We start from the raw sequence: 12684 nt of genomic DNA, 5'->3' as shown, positions 1-12684 counted from the left end.
TTATTTTTTAAAGCTTCTTTTTTTTTCGTAATATACTCATCACCTAGAACTTTTATTTTTATACTCTGTGCCGTCACTGGTAGCTCTTGGATAACGTTCGTCGTAACACTTTTAATTTCACTTTCTGCATGCAGTGCGGCTACAAGTCTCTTCTAGTGATACCATGTTTTTTGGAATTAATCTCGAAAGGCAGTCCGCATGACCGATTTTTTTCGATGGAATGTATTGCATGAAAGCAAAGCTCTTATTAAAGTGTTTTACAAAGCCAGGTGGATATTGTAAAAATTTACAATTATATTTTATGTTATTTTGTTTTAATAAGACAATGAATAATATTTTACAGAATTAAATGTTGTATAAACAGATAAAGCAGTGGTTATCTTAAGATTTTGTCGCTAAAAATTATGTGCAATAAATTGGTTATACTTGTACTATATACAAAATATTTTAACAATTTTTTATACAATTCCTAATAATGTTTAATTATAAAAATACAAACAGGTTCTTTTTTTTAAGCATTGAATAGTTATAAGGATCCGTATCAGTAAAACGGGAATCAAAGGCATCCATAGGCAACAAATGGTTGAAAACCACTGAAATAAAGAATCTTCAGTAAAGAGAACAATCAGATAAACGTATGTGTATTTTAAATAGTAGAAGTCTTTATAAAGACTAAACGAAGGTTGACTCATAGCTTTGGGTGTGTCAAATAAAGAATCGGATCTTTTTTAAAACGGGGGCCACATTTTTCATTAACGAAATACTTTGAAACTTGGAACACTGGTAGAATGTGTCATATAAAACATCTTTTTCTCTTAGTCTTCTTTAAAAAAAAAGAAATCCATAAGTTATTCCATGTTAAAGTTGTCATATTTCTGTAATTTCAACCAATCACTGACGTCCATTCAGCCGATAAACATTAAGTGCCGACTACATAAACAAACGATTCTGAAACAATTAACCCTAACCCTGGTTAAAGCAAATTTAAAATGAAAAAAGCAAATAAAACGAAGGTGTGGAGATTAAATACGCTTTACATCGCTTAATCAGCCAAAGGAGTAAATGTAAACAACTGAATACTTGTCAGTGATTGGTTGAAATTATCGAAATAAGACAATTTTTTACATGAAATAAATACGAATACAAAAATATTTTTCTGTTCTATGACACAAAATAGATAAGTATACGAAGTTTGAAAGTCTTTCCGTACCAAAAACACTACGTAAAACATTAATGAAAAATGTGGCCCCCGTTTTAAAATAGATCCAAAGAAATCTTACCAAAGTGACCACTAAGACAGCAAATGATACGCAGTAGCTTTACTCCTGTATAAATAGTCAAAAGTGGAGGCGCAATGGCCCAGACCGGGCGTTGTGAGTGTTTATTGAGCGAAAACACCTAAAGCTCCACGAGGCTCTGGCAGGGGATGGTGGCGAACCCTGCTGTACTCTTTCACCACAACTTTCTCTCACTCTTTCTTTCCTGTTTCTGTTGTACCTGTAATTCAAAGGGTCAGCCTTGTCACACTGTGTCACGCTGAATATCCCCGAGAACTACGTTGGGTGTACACGTGTCTGTGGAGTGCTCAGCCACTTGCACGTTAATTTCACGAGCAGGCTGTTCTGTTGATCGGATCAACTGGAACCCTCGCCGTCGTAAGCGACGGAGTGCCAACAACAACAAATAGTCAAAAGCTGCTTCCATACATTACTATTTTCTGATTACTCAAAATTTCTGATTGAGTTAAAATAACGCACGTGACAACAGTGAACTTGAACAGTCGTCTGTGTGAGATCGCTACAGTATTCTAGTTTTTACATTAAAGTACACATAACCACTGTAGACACCAGTGTTACTTTACCATGTGTTAAATGTTAATTTAACATACACAAACGGATGGTACATTTTAAAATATTTGCTTTGAGATAAACAAAAAAATACCTACAATGAGTAATCATGGAATGAAAGTTGTTGATTGAAAAATGATATCATACTGAGTGGAATGAGGTAAAAATATAATGTTGGAATTGTTCAACTACACCAAATAAGAATGTAAATTTTCCCAGATACACACACACATGTATGTGTAGATGCAGATCCGATACTTATTGTATAGCATATCTGCCAAATGTCTTTTGCCATTGCCTCCAATTGCCTAATGTCTTGTGACGAGAATCAGGTGGATAGTTTCTGGAGAAGCCTGTCTTATGTAGGTACGAACACATATGCCTACGTACGTACATGCATATAACTTCAGCCATAAGGTATTAGTCAAGCGGTGGCAACTTCTTAACCAACCAGCCAAGATGGTACCTGTGTAAAGATGAATTTATAATCTGATTCAGTGAAGTTGAATAATTCCACCACCAGTGTGGTGTCATACTCATCATTCCTGTGAGTATGACATCACTTTTAGGTAAAGAAGATTCCGTCTGGGACTGCTCGTTCTCGATTCTTCTTTTATCTTTTATTTCTTTCAGTCATTAGAATGCAGCCTTGAAGAATTTTTAGTCTATCTCAATTTTTGAAAATCAGAGAAATCTGTGAAATCAGTTGTCATTAAAAGATTTTAAATAAAATCTAAACGATCTCACTGCATTCTCAACTTCTTTATATATATATATATATATATATATATATATATATATATATATATATATATATATATATATATATATATATATATATATATATATATATATATATATATATATATATGTAACGGTATTGTATTTAGTTGCAGACGTTGTAACAGTTGTTGTTAAGATGTTGGTTACCAGTGTGCAAGATGGAAGAACAGTGATTGAAGTTGTAAAGACATTTTTATTTATTGTTACCTTGTATATATCCAAAACCACGACGGGTTGGTATGTATAACTAGTAAATGGAAAAGCATACGAGGTAAAAAAAAAAAAAGAGTTAATTTCGGCCGGTATGTGTGTACACGATCTCATTATAACATATAGAGAGAGATATGCTAATGTTGCAGAGAAAAGAGAGTTAGTGAAAGTGAGAGAGTCGAAGGAAGTTGTCTCACATAGTCGTTAATTGTAACTTTCTTTCTCCCTCTGGCCGTTTGGTCTCTAGTGGCTGCCTGCTTGTGGCCATGACTCTAGTTGTCCGTTCACTAACTAATTCTGCCTTGCCAAATTCTAGTATATATAACTATCCAAAAGTCATTAGAAAGATAGACATATTGTTGAGAACAATAGATTTCGTTGGAGGTCTGTGATATCTCCATTCTAGCTATTGGTGAAGAAGAAGTTAGAAGGGTCAAGTGGCGAAGACATTATTCCGGCTTAGCGAAGCTATCCAGCAAATGAAACTGCTGTCGCTCACAGAAAAACTATTGTTTTACCGTGAGAAAAGTGGTGTTGAACTGTTAAATGAAATTTGGCTATCGAGGATCGAATCCACGCTATGCCTGCATGAAGCCACTACATTTACACACACACACACACACATACACACACACACATACACACACACACACATACATATATACTAGCAGAGATACCTGGCCTTGCTTGGGACTAAAATGACATAATTTTTTTAGTTTTTTACTTGTTCCAGTCATGTGACTGAGGCCATGCTGGAGTACCACCTTTGGTCGAACAAATCGACCAGAGGATTTATTCTTTGTAAGCCTAGTACTTATTCTAGCAGTGTCTTTTGCCGAACCTCTAAGTTATGAGAATGTAAACACAGCAACAACCGTTGTCAAGCAATGGTGGGGTACAAAGACACACACACACACACACACACACACACATACACAAATATATACGACAGTCTTCTTTCAGTTTCTGTGTACGAAATCCACTCACAAGGCTTTGGTCGGCTTGAGGCTATAATATATATATATATATATATATATATATATATATATATATATATATATATATATATATATATATATATATATATATATATATATATATATATATATATATATATATATATATATATATATATATATATATATATATATATATATATATATAATTTATATACTAAATAGTAATGCCTCACGCTTAGAGGGACTAAATAAGTCAAAAACTACCAAAAAAATAAGCAACATATTTACCGAAAGCGAAGGAATGCAACTTTCAAAAATTAATCTCCTAAAAACATTTAACTTAACGGCAAACCACTGGTTTCTCAATTAATACGAAGTAAGCTGCATCTTTTGTTCATCAGTACACGTATGGTCGAGACACATAAAAAATAAACAAAAATCAACATACCACGATGTACCCAACATAGTACGATGACTTCTGTTCATCATTATATATCCGTGAAAGTCACGCTGACTACTTGATAAATTCTTATAAAGATTTTATCCTATATTATATTATAAATAATTAGAATATATTCAGTGCTGAATATTATTCTGTATAAGCACGTGTTACTGAGATGTAACCGGATAAATTCTAACCTCTTTCACAGATATATAATGATGAACAGAAGTCATCGTACTATGTTGGGTACATCGTGGTATGTTGATTTTTGTTGATTTTTTTATGTCTCGACCATACGTGTACTGATATATATATATGCATATATATATATATATATATATATATATATATATATATATATATATATATATATATATATATATATATATATATATATATATATATATATATACATACATATATATATATATACATACATATATATATATATATATATATATATATATATATATATATATATATATATATATATATATATATATATATATATACAAATATATATGTATATATATATATACATATATATATATATATACATATATATATATATATACATATATATATATATATATATATATACATATATAGACATATATATATATACATATATATGTACATATACATCTATCTATATATATATACATATTTGTTTTACAAGATTTTTTATGTGAAATCGTGTGTTGAAACAGATGTTGTTGTACTTGGGGATGGTCATATTGCCAGTTTAGCCAATAAAAACACACGCACTGTATATTTGGTGTTAATTTGCTTCAGCTTTATATTACATTAATCTTATATTACATTAATCGCATTACTCTGACGAAATGTCTCCTGCATGTGCGACCCTACAGAATTAAAGTGACATGTACAACATTTCGTCCACCGCATGCAGTTCTCATGTTACAGCCATAAAGAAAGGATCAGGGTATACAAAGGAGCTATGAAGAAGTTTGAAACAATCAAAGGCAACGATAGGAATGGGATTTGCCCACTCTATAGGAGCAAATCATGGAACACCATAGAAAGGACTAAGAAGAAAATAGGGAAGGCAAGCTCATGGTACGATAGCCACAAGTACCAGAGCGTCATGTTCGTCGACACCACCCCTAGAGGCGAACTGGCGTACCGCTTTAGAAGGGCCCTAGACAAACTTAAGCTAAGAATTAAGGTTGTTGAAAGGCCAGGCAACCCTATTAAATCCCTTATCAGTAGAACATACCCTTTCAGTAGAACCCCCTGCACTGATAGGAACTGTATCGTATGTAGATTTAGCCCACAAACGAACTGCAAAACCAGAAATGTGGTCTATAGTATAAGATGTACAGAGGGACGATGCAGAAATAAGACAATGACATATGTAGGCGAAACAGCAAGGAGCATAGGGGAGCAGGCAAACGAACATTGGAGGGAACTTAAGGAAGGGAAGAACTCATCAGTTCTGTACCAGCACGCTGAGCAAGAACATAGAGGCTCAATCAACAACATAGAAATTAAAATCTTATCTACACATAGCAGTGATGCAGCACTTAGACAAATTACTGAAGCTACACACATAATAGAAGAGAAACCTAGCCTGAATAGGAAACTAGAATGGAACACTAGCACACACCACTAACAAACCACAAACCACAGCATGTTACAACATGTTACCCATAAACCAATAATAATATGAACAAAGTATAATACAATACATAGATAAACAAATGGAATTAAATACTACATACGTTAACAAAATTTAATTAAACACAAAAAAAAACACACACACACACATGAACAAATAAATAAATAAAAACAAATACAAACGAACACGTATTAACAGAGTATATAGGTGATACAGACACTCCCCATACACACATGCACTTACAAAAGACACAGACACATTGAAGGACACGCATGCGTAGACACATACAATAGGAATACAAAATACAAAATGGCTGATATTTAGCAAGGTGAGACACACATAAGAAGGAAGGAAACAAAGGACCACTGATGAGGTCACAGAAGTGTGACGAAAGAACTCTGGCCGAAATAAGATTAAGATTAATGTAATATAAAGCTGAAGCAAATTAACACCAAATATACAGTGCGTGTGTTTTTATTGGCTAAACTGGCAATATGACCATCCCCAAGTACAACAATATATATATATATATATATATATATATATATATACATATACATCTATATATACATATACATATATATGTGTGTGTGTATATACATACATAATTATATATGTACACATATATACATATATATATATATATATATATATATATATATATATATATATATATATATATATATATATATATATTATTTTATTTAAAAGAGTTCCAACTCTGTCTGTTTTTTATGTTTTATTTATATTCTTGTAAAATTAATGTGGGATATAGAATATGGAATATATAATATATAATATAAAAATGGATGGTACAATGAAATGAAGTATTGAATGTCTTATTGAATATATGGAATATGTCTTATTGAATATATGAAATATTGAGTGTTCAATATAAAGGATTAAATATATAAAGGCGAATACGTATTTTCAATACCGTGTGGTATTTCATCATGGCCGGTATCTACCACAAGGTATTGAAAATACGTATTCGCCTTTATATATTTAATCCTTTATATTGAACACTCAATATTTCATATATTCAATAAGACATATTCCATATATTCAATAAGACATTCAATACTTCATTTCATTGTACCATCCATTTTTATATTATATATTATATATTCCATATTCTATATCCCACATTAATTTTACAAGAATATAAATAAAACATAAAAAAACAGACAGAGTTGGAACTCTTTTAAATGAAATAATATATTCCTCTATACACGATCATACAAAACCCTTTTTTTGTATTTATTTTTACTCACATATATATAAATATATATATATATATATATATATATATATATATACATATATATGCAAAGATATAAACATATACATATGTGTGTATGTGTGAGTGTATATCCATACATATTCAAATGTATATAAAGACTTAGTGAAACTAATAGAAATGAAACTAATATTTATATATATATATATGTACATAGTGAAAGTAATTGAAATTGAAACCATATAATAGTGAAAGTATTATATTACATTACAATAGAGAAGTTATTGTTTCACTTTTGACGCATAATACCGAAACAGTGTAAGAGATAAGAGATTCCCCAGGTTTGCATTAGGCAAGAAGCTGAAAAATTGTTTTGGTCCATGACACTACATGGACCCTAAGTAAGGCATGTGTAAAATTTGAATGAAATCGGTTGAGCAGTTCTCGAGTTTTAGTGATGCACACAGACAGGCAGACATTCCCAGTTTTATATATATAGATATATACATATATCACGGGCTTCTTTCAGTTTCCATCTACGAAATCCACTTGCAAGGGTCTGGTCGTCCTGAGGCCATAGTAGAAGGCGCTACACAGTGGGACTGAACCCAGAGACATGTGGATGGGAAGCAAGCTTCTTACCACACAGCCAAACCTGTTTACAATTTGGAATTGAAACAAAATTAAGTGTAAACACTAATTGTACAAATCTCAGCTATAAGTACAGTGTTGCTGCTTTGTGTAGAAATCTAGGTGAACTGGGTCACAATCATCATTGTAATAACAAAGACGAACAATGGTTTAAATTTTTGGAGCTATTTATTTTCTACTCGTATGTTATATCGTGCAGGTGCACAGCATGTATATACAAATGTATGGCAAGTGTACAGTAGACTACAACATAAGGAAAATACAAAAATAAGACAAACCTAAATACAAAAATTATTTGAACAGGGTTTTACTGATATTTGACTTCTTGATGTACAACTTTCTTCTAACAAAGTTCGATTACAAAATACATTCAACAAGTTTATTATGACTGACACACACGGACGAAAAATACCAAATAAGGAAAAAAATGTTGGATATACTGAAACACTTTTACCCATAGATATACAATTATCTACACATCATTATATGACTCAGGTTAATGTAAGGAAAACAACTAGATATATTTAAATTATCTTACGTGTCAGTTTGAAATCATTATCTGTACAAATCTAATCAATGTTGAATTGAAACAATTTAATAAACTGATGATACATGAACAGATCACCCTTCAAGGTTTCCAACTCTACTTTAGGCTTTTGTAAGTTTGTAAGTAACTCTTTGACTTCAACATAGGGTTTTTCAACCACACTTTGTGAAGTTTGGGGTTTTATATCTTAGAATGCATTTTTTACCGTGTATAAAATATTCACATAGTCAGTTTGCACATTGTTGAAATAGTTTTCACTTTCGTCAACCTCATCTTCTAGTGTTTCATGAAAAGTATTATGAGCCTCAGGGAATCTTTTGAACAGGTGCTTTATTTTTTTTCCCTTACTCGTCAAGAGCATCTAAAGCATCTATCGTAATGCATTGTTTCACATAATTTATTTCAAACATCAGGGCTCTCTTACACAATGTCCTTTCTTTTTTGAGATCCGCCATTATAGAGCTTATGCTATTCAGGTGAATCACTGGCACAATTTCACTTTTCAACTCCTTTTCAGTGACTTGGAAGTCCTATGCAATTTTTTTTCTACTGTTGCTGCCTCATGTAGAAATCTAGGCGAGTGGGGCCACAATTACCACTGTGATAACAAAGATGAAATTGATTAAAATTTTTGGAGCCGTTTATTTTCTAATCATACGTTACATCGTGCAGGTGTACTGCATGTATATACAAATATATGGCAAGTGTACAGTAGACCAGTGATTCCCAGTCTTTTTCAGCCCAGGGACCATGTTTTACTTGAAAAAATTTCTAGGGACCACTTCTACTTTTACTTTATGCTGTTCTATTTTCACACTAAAATACTTAATGAAAAGACAAAATAATCTATTTACACTTTGAAATTTATTTCAGCAAACAAAAGATAAAATTTAAAATTTATTTTAGTAAACAAAAATAAACACAAGAAATCAAAATCATTTTTCATAAAGTCGTTCATTTTTAGTCCATTCAGCTGGTGACTAGCTTGATATTGGTGTTTCTGACACAAGATATTATAATCAATTTTAATGAACTCATTTAGTCTTAGTCTGATAGTTCCTCTGCTGTTGACATCTAATTTATTTCTTTTTCTACATAAAATATCTACAACAGCTGAAAATGAAGATTCCACCATCCATGTGATAGAGAAAGAAATGATGCTTGCTTCTACATGTTGAAAAATATTTGGGTGCGATTCCTTTATCGATATGTAGGCAAAAACACCTTCTTTTTCAACTCTTCTTCTCAGTTTCATATTCTCTTTCAAATCCAGCAACATTTCAGCTAACTCAAAATTTTCATTTCCTGGCTCATAATTTTCTAGGTTTACAAACCAGAGTGGATAATCCATCTTTAATAAATCATTGTATCTTCTCTCAAAGTTTACATGAAGACCTTCAAGATGGGTAATACATGCAGCAATACATTCTGATGTAGGAACAATGGTGTTAAAATTTTGAAATGATGCCTAATTTTTTTTTTTTTTCCAAACTGTTTTTTCCAAAATTTTAATTTCCCCATATACCCTTTTATCTTCTGAGAATAGGTGACCAAATCTGATTTTCTACCTTGCAGCTCTAAGTTAAGCAGATTCACTGTTTTTAAAATATCACTCAAGTAGAATATTTTTGATTTAAAATCAGAAAGTCCAAAATTTTCTTAGCTGTATCAGCTTGCTTCTTGGAGTTGTAATGAGTCATCTGACTCTTGAACATGAGAAAGTTGATTAATGGTTCCCACAAATTCACCAGTCTTTCAAGGCTCAGGCCTTTTGACAACCATCTTACTTCTGTTTGAAGCAATAGGGTTATAAAATCTTCATCTTCATAGAACTGCATAAAAAAATCTATTATTCACTGAGTTTGATTTGACAAAGTTAATTGCATGTATATGGCAGTGTTGAGTGCTTCTTCCATGTGTCTGCCAATATTCTTAGCGACCAAATGCTGTCTGTAGATGATGCAATGTATATAAAAAATGTGAGGAGCAACTGATTTCATTCTAGAAACAAAGCCTTTCACTCTTCCAGTCATGACTGGAGCTCCATCTGATGCAATGTTGATCAAATTAGTCAATGGAATTTGACTAATTTTATCATTAAAATGCTGCATTACATCATTGAATATATCTTCTCCATTAGTAGTTTCAGACAAACTTTTAATGAATAACATTTCTTCCTTTATATCATCTTCATGGATGAATCTGACATACAACAGAAGGATAGCTTAGCTATGGATTGTGCTATCATCAACCTGGATAGAAAAATTTGTCTCTTGGAGAATTTCCACAATCTTCTCCTCAACAAAATTAGACATTTCATCCTGTCTTCTTGTAATTGTGTTATTTGAAAGTGAAATTGTACTCAGAGTAGATGCAGCATCTTTTCCCAGAACCTCATTTGCACAAGCTATCATACCAAGCTTGACAAGTTTCTCACCATAAATCTAAGGTGCTGTAACCTTGGCAATAATTTCAGAGACCAAATAACTTGAGTGTCTTTGCTTTTTCAGTATTTATCTTTTTTACAAAGTCGGGTAGTTTGATTGGCTGTATTTTCTTTTTATTCTCAAAATATTCCCTACCTTTACCAACAGATGATGGATGCCTTAATTTCTGGTGCTGTTCCAGCTTAACTTTCTTCATGAAATGATTTGTCATGATGGCATCACATTCAAGACATAGGTTTTGAGTCTACGGATAGAAAACCAAACATGATAAAATCTTCTTTGTAGTTCCTCAGTTTTGCCTTTTTAGCAGTTGGTTCAGACATTATTACAACTGATCTTTAAAAAAATAAAAATAATAAATACTTTATTTCTATTAATTAAAAGTATCAAATTTATTATTAAATAATATTGTGTAGTGATCTATTAAAAATATCAAATTTATTATGAAACTGTTGTGATTGTAAAATTTAAATTATGTAACCTTTTACTTGTTTCAGTCATTTGACTGCGGCCATGCTGGAGCACCGCCTTTAGTCGAGCAGATCGACCCAAGGACTTATTCTTTGTAAGCCTAGTACTTATTCTATCGATCTCTTTTTGCCAAACTGCTAAGTTACGGGGACGTAAACACACCAGCAACGGTTGTCAAGCGAAGTTGGGGGGACAAATACAGACACACAAACATATACACACACATACATATATACATATATACGACGGGCTTCTTTCAGTTTCCGTCTATCAAATCCACTCACAAGCCTTTGGTCGGCCTGAGGCTATAGTAGAAGACACTTGCCCAAGGTGCCACGTAGTGGGACTGAACCCGGAACCATGTGGTTAGTAAGCAAGCTACTTACCACACAGCCACTCCTTCGCCTATGTAATTCATGATTGTAATATATTATTGATTATATATTATACATTATTCATTCTTATGGAATAATTATTAAATTTTATTTTCTTATTATTCTGTCTTCATATTACTTATTATTAACTAACAGTGTCTTTATTATCAAACAATATTGTTTAGATCTGAAAAGGCATCAATTTTTTTATGGCTACGAATTCTCTGGGGACCGCTAGAAATTCTCTGGGGACCGCTAGAAATTCTCTGAGGACCACCGGTGGGCCCCAGGGACCACATTGGGAATCACTGTGGTAGACTACAAAATAAGAAAAATACAAAAATAGGACAAACCTAAATACAAAAATTATCTAAACAGGGTTTTACTGATATTTAACACCCTGATACACAACTTTCTTGTAACAAAGCTTGATTACAAAAATTCAACATGTTTATTATAACTGTCACACACGTGTGAAAAATACCAAATAAGGAAAAAATGTTGGATATGCTGAAATACTTTTACCCATTGATATACAATTATCTATACGTGATTATATGTCTCAGGTTAACGTAAGGAAAACAACTAGATATTTTAAAATCATCTTACAAAAACTTCGTAGGCCCATTATTCTAGAAGCAGCAGAAAATTGGTCACACTGGTACAAAGTCACGTTCACAGTAACATTGAAATGTCCATAGAAGGAGAACATTCAGGGTAGACAGCAGGTTTTCTGAGATATAGATAGACACAAAAGACACCACCCATTTTGCTCAAAACAAAACAACCCCCAATCCCAGATACAAACCAGAAGTGACTCACTTCTGACAAGTTGTGAAAACTAATACTAAATAGTAATACAATAAGACTTATTGTTGGAAATAACATACAGGATGTTGAGGATATTGAAATGCACAGATAATGCGAAGCCGGATTTAGATTTTGGAGGTTTGAGGATGACTTGACAGGATTGCTAGACTTCTCCATGCAGAAATTAAGATACTCTGAAAATCACCAAATTTGCATATCAAAGTCTGTTTATTGTATGTAACTGGTTTGTGACGGGTTATA

General features: G+C 32.3%; 1 long non-coding RNA gene across 1 annotated transcript; it reads right to left on the bottom strand.

Moving 5' to 3' along the window:
- Positions 1 to 9170: 9170 nt before the first annotated feature.
- LOC149133329 (uncharacterized) lies at positions 9171 to 12466 on the bottom strand. The gene is made up of 2 exons (XR_016243670.1): positions 12223 to 12466; positions 9171 to 11104 (listed from the first exon to the last, which is right to left on the bottom strand). It is a non-coding gene; the product is annotated as an uncharacterized LOC149133329 (long non-coding RNA).
- Between the last annotated feature and the right edge of the window lie 218 nt (positions 12467 to 12684).

This window comes from Octopus bimaculoides, chromosome 11 (assembly GCF_046866305.1).
Source record: "Octopus bimaculoides isolate indiv1 chromosome 11, ASM4686630v1, whole genome shotgun sequence".
NCBI lineage: Eukaryota > Metazoa > Mollusca > Cephalopoda > Octopoda > Octopodidae > Octopus > Octopus bimaculoides.
Note: the sequence above shows the minus strand (reverse complement) of the source record. Positions and strands in the feature narration are given on the sequence as shown.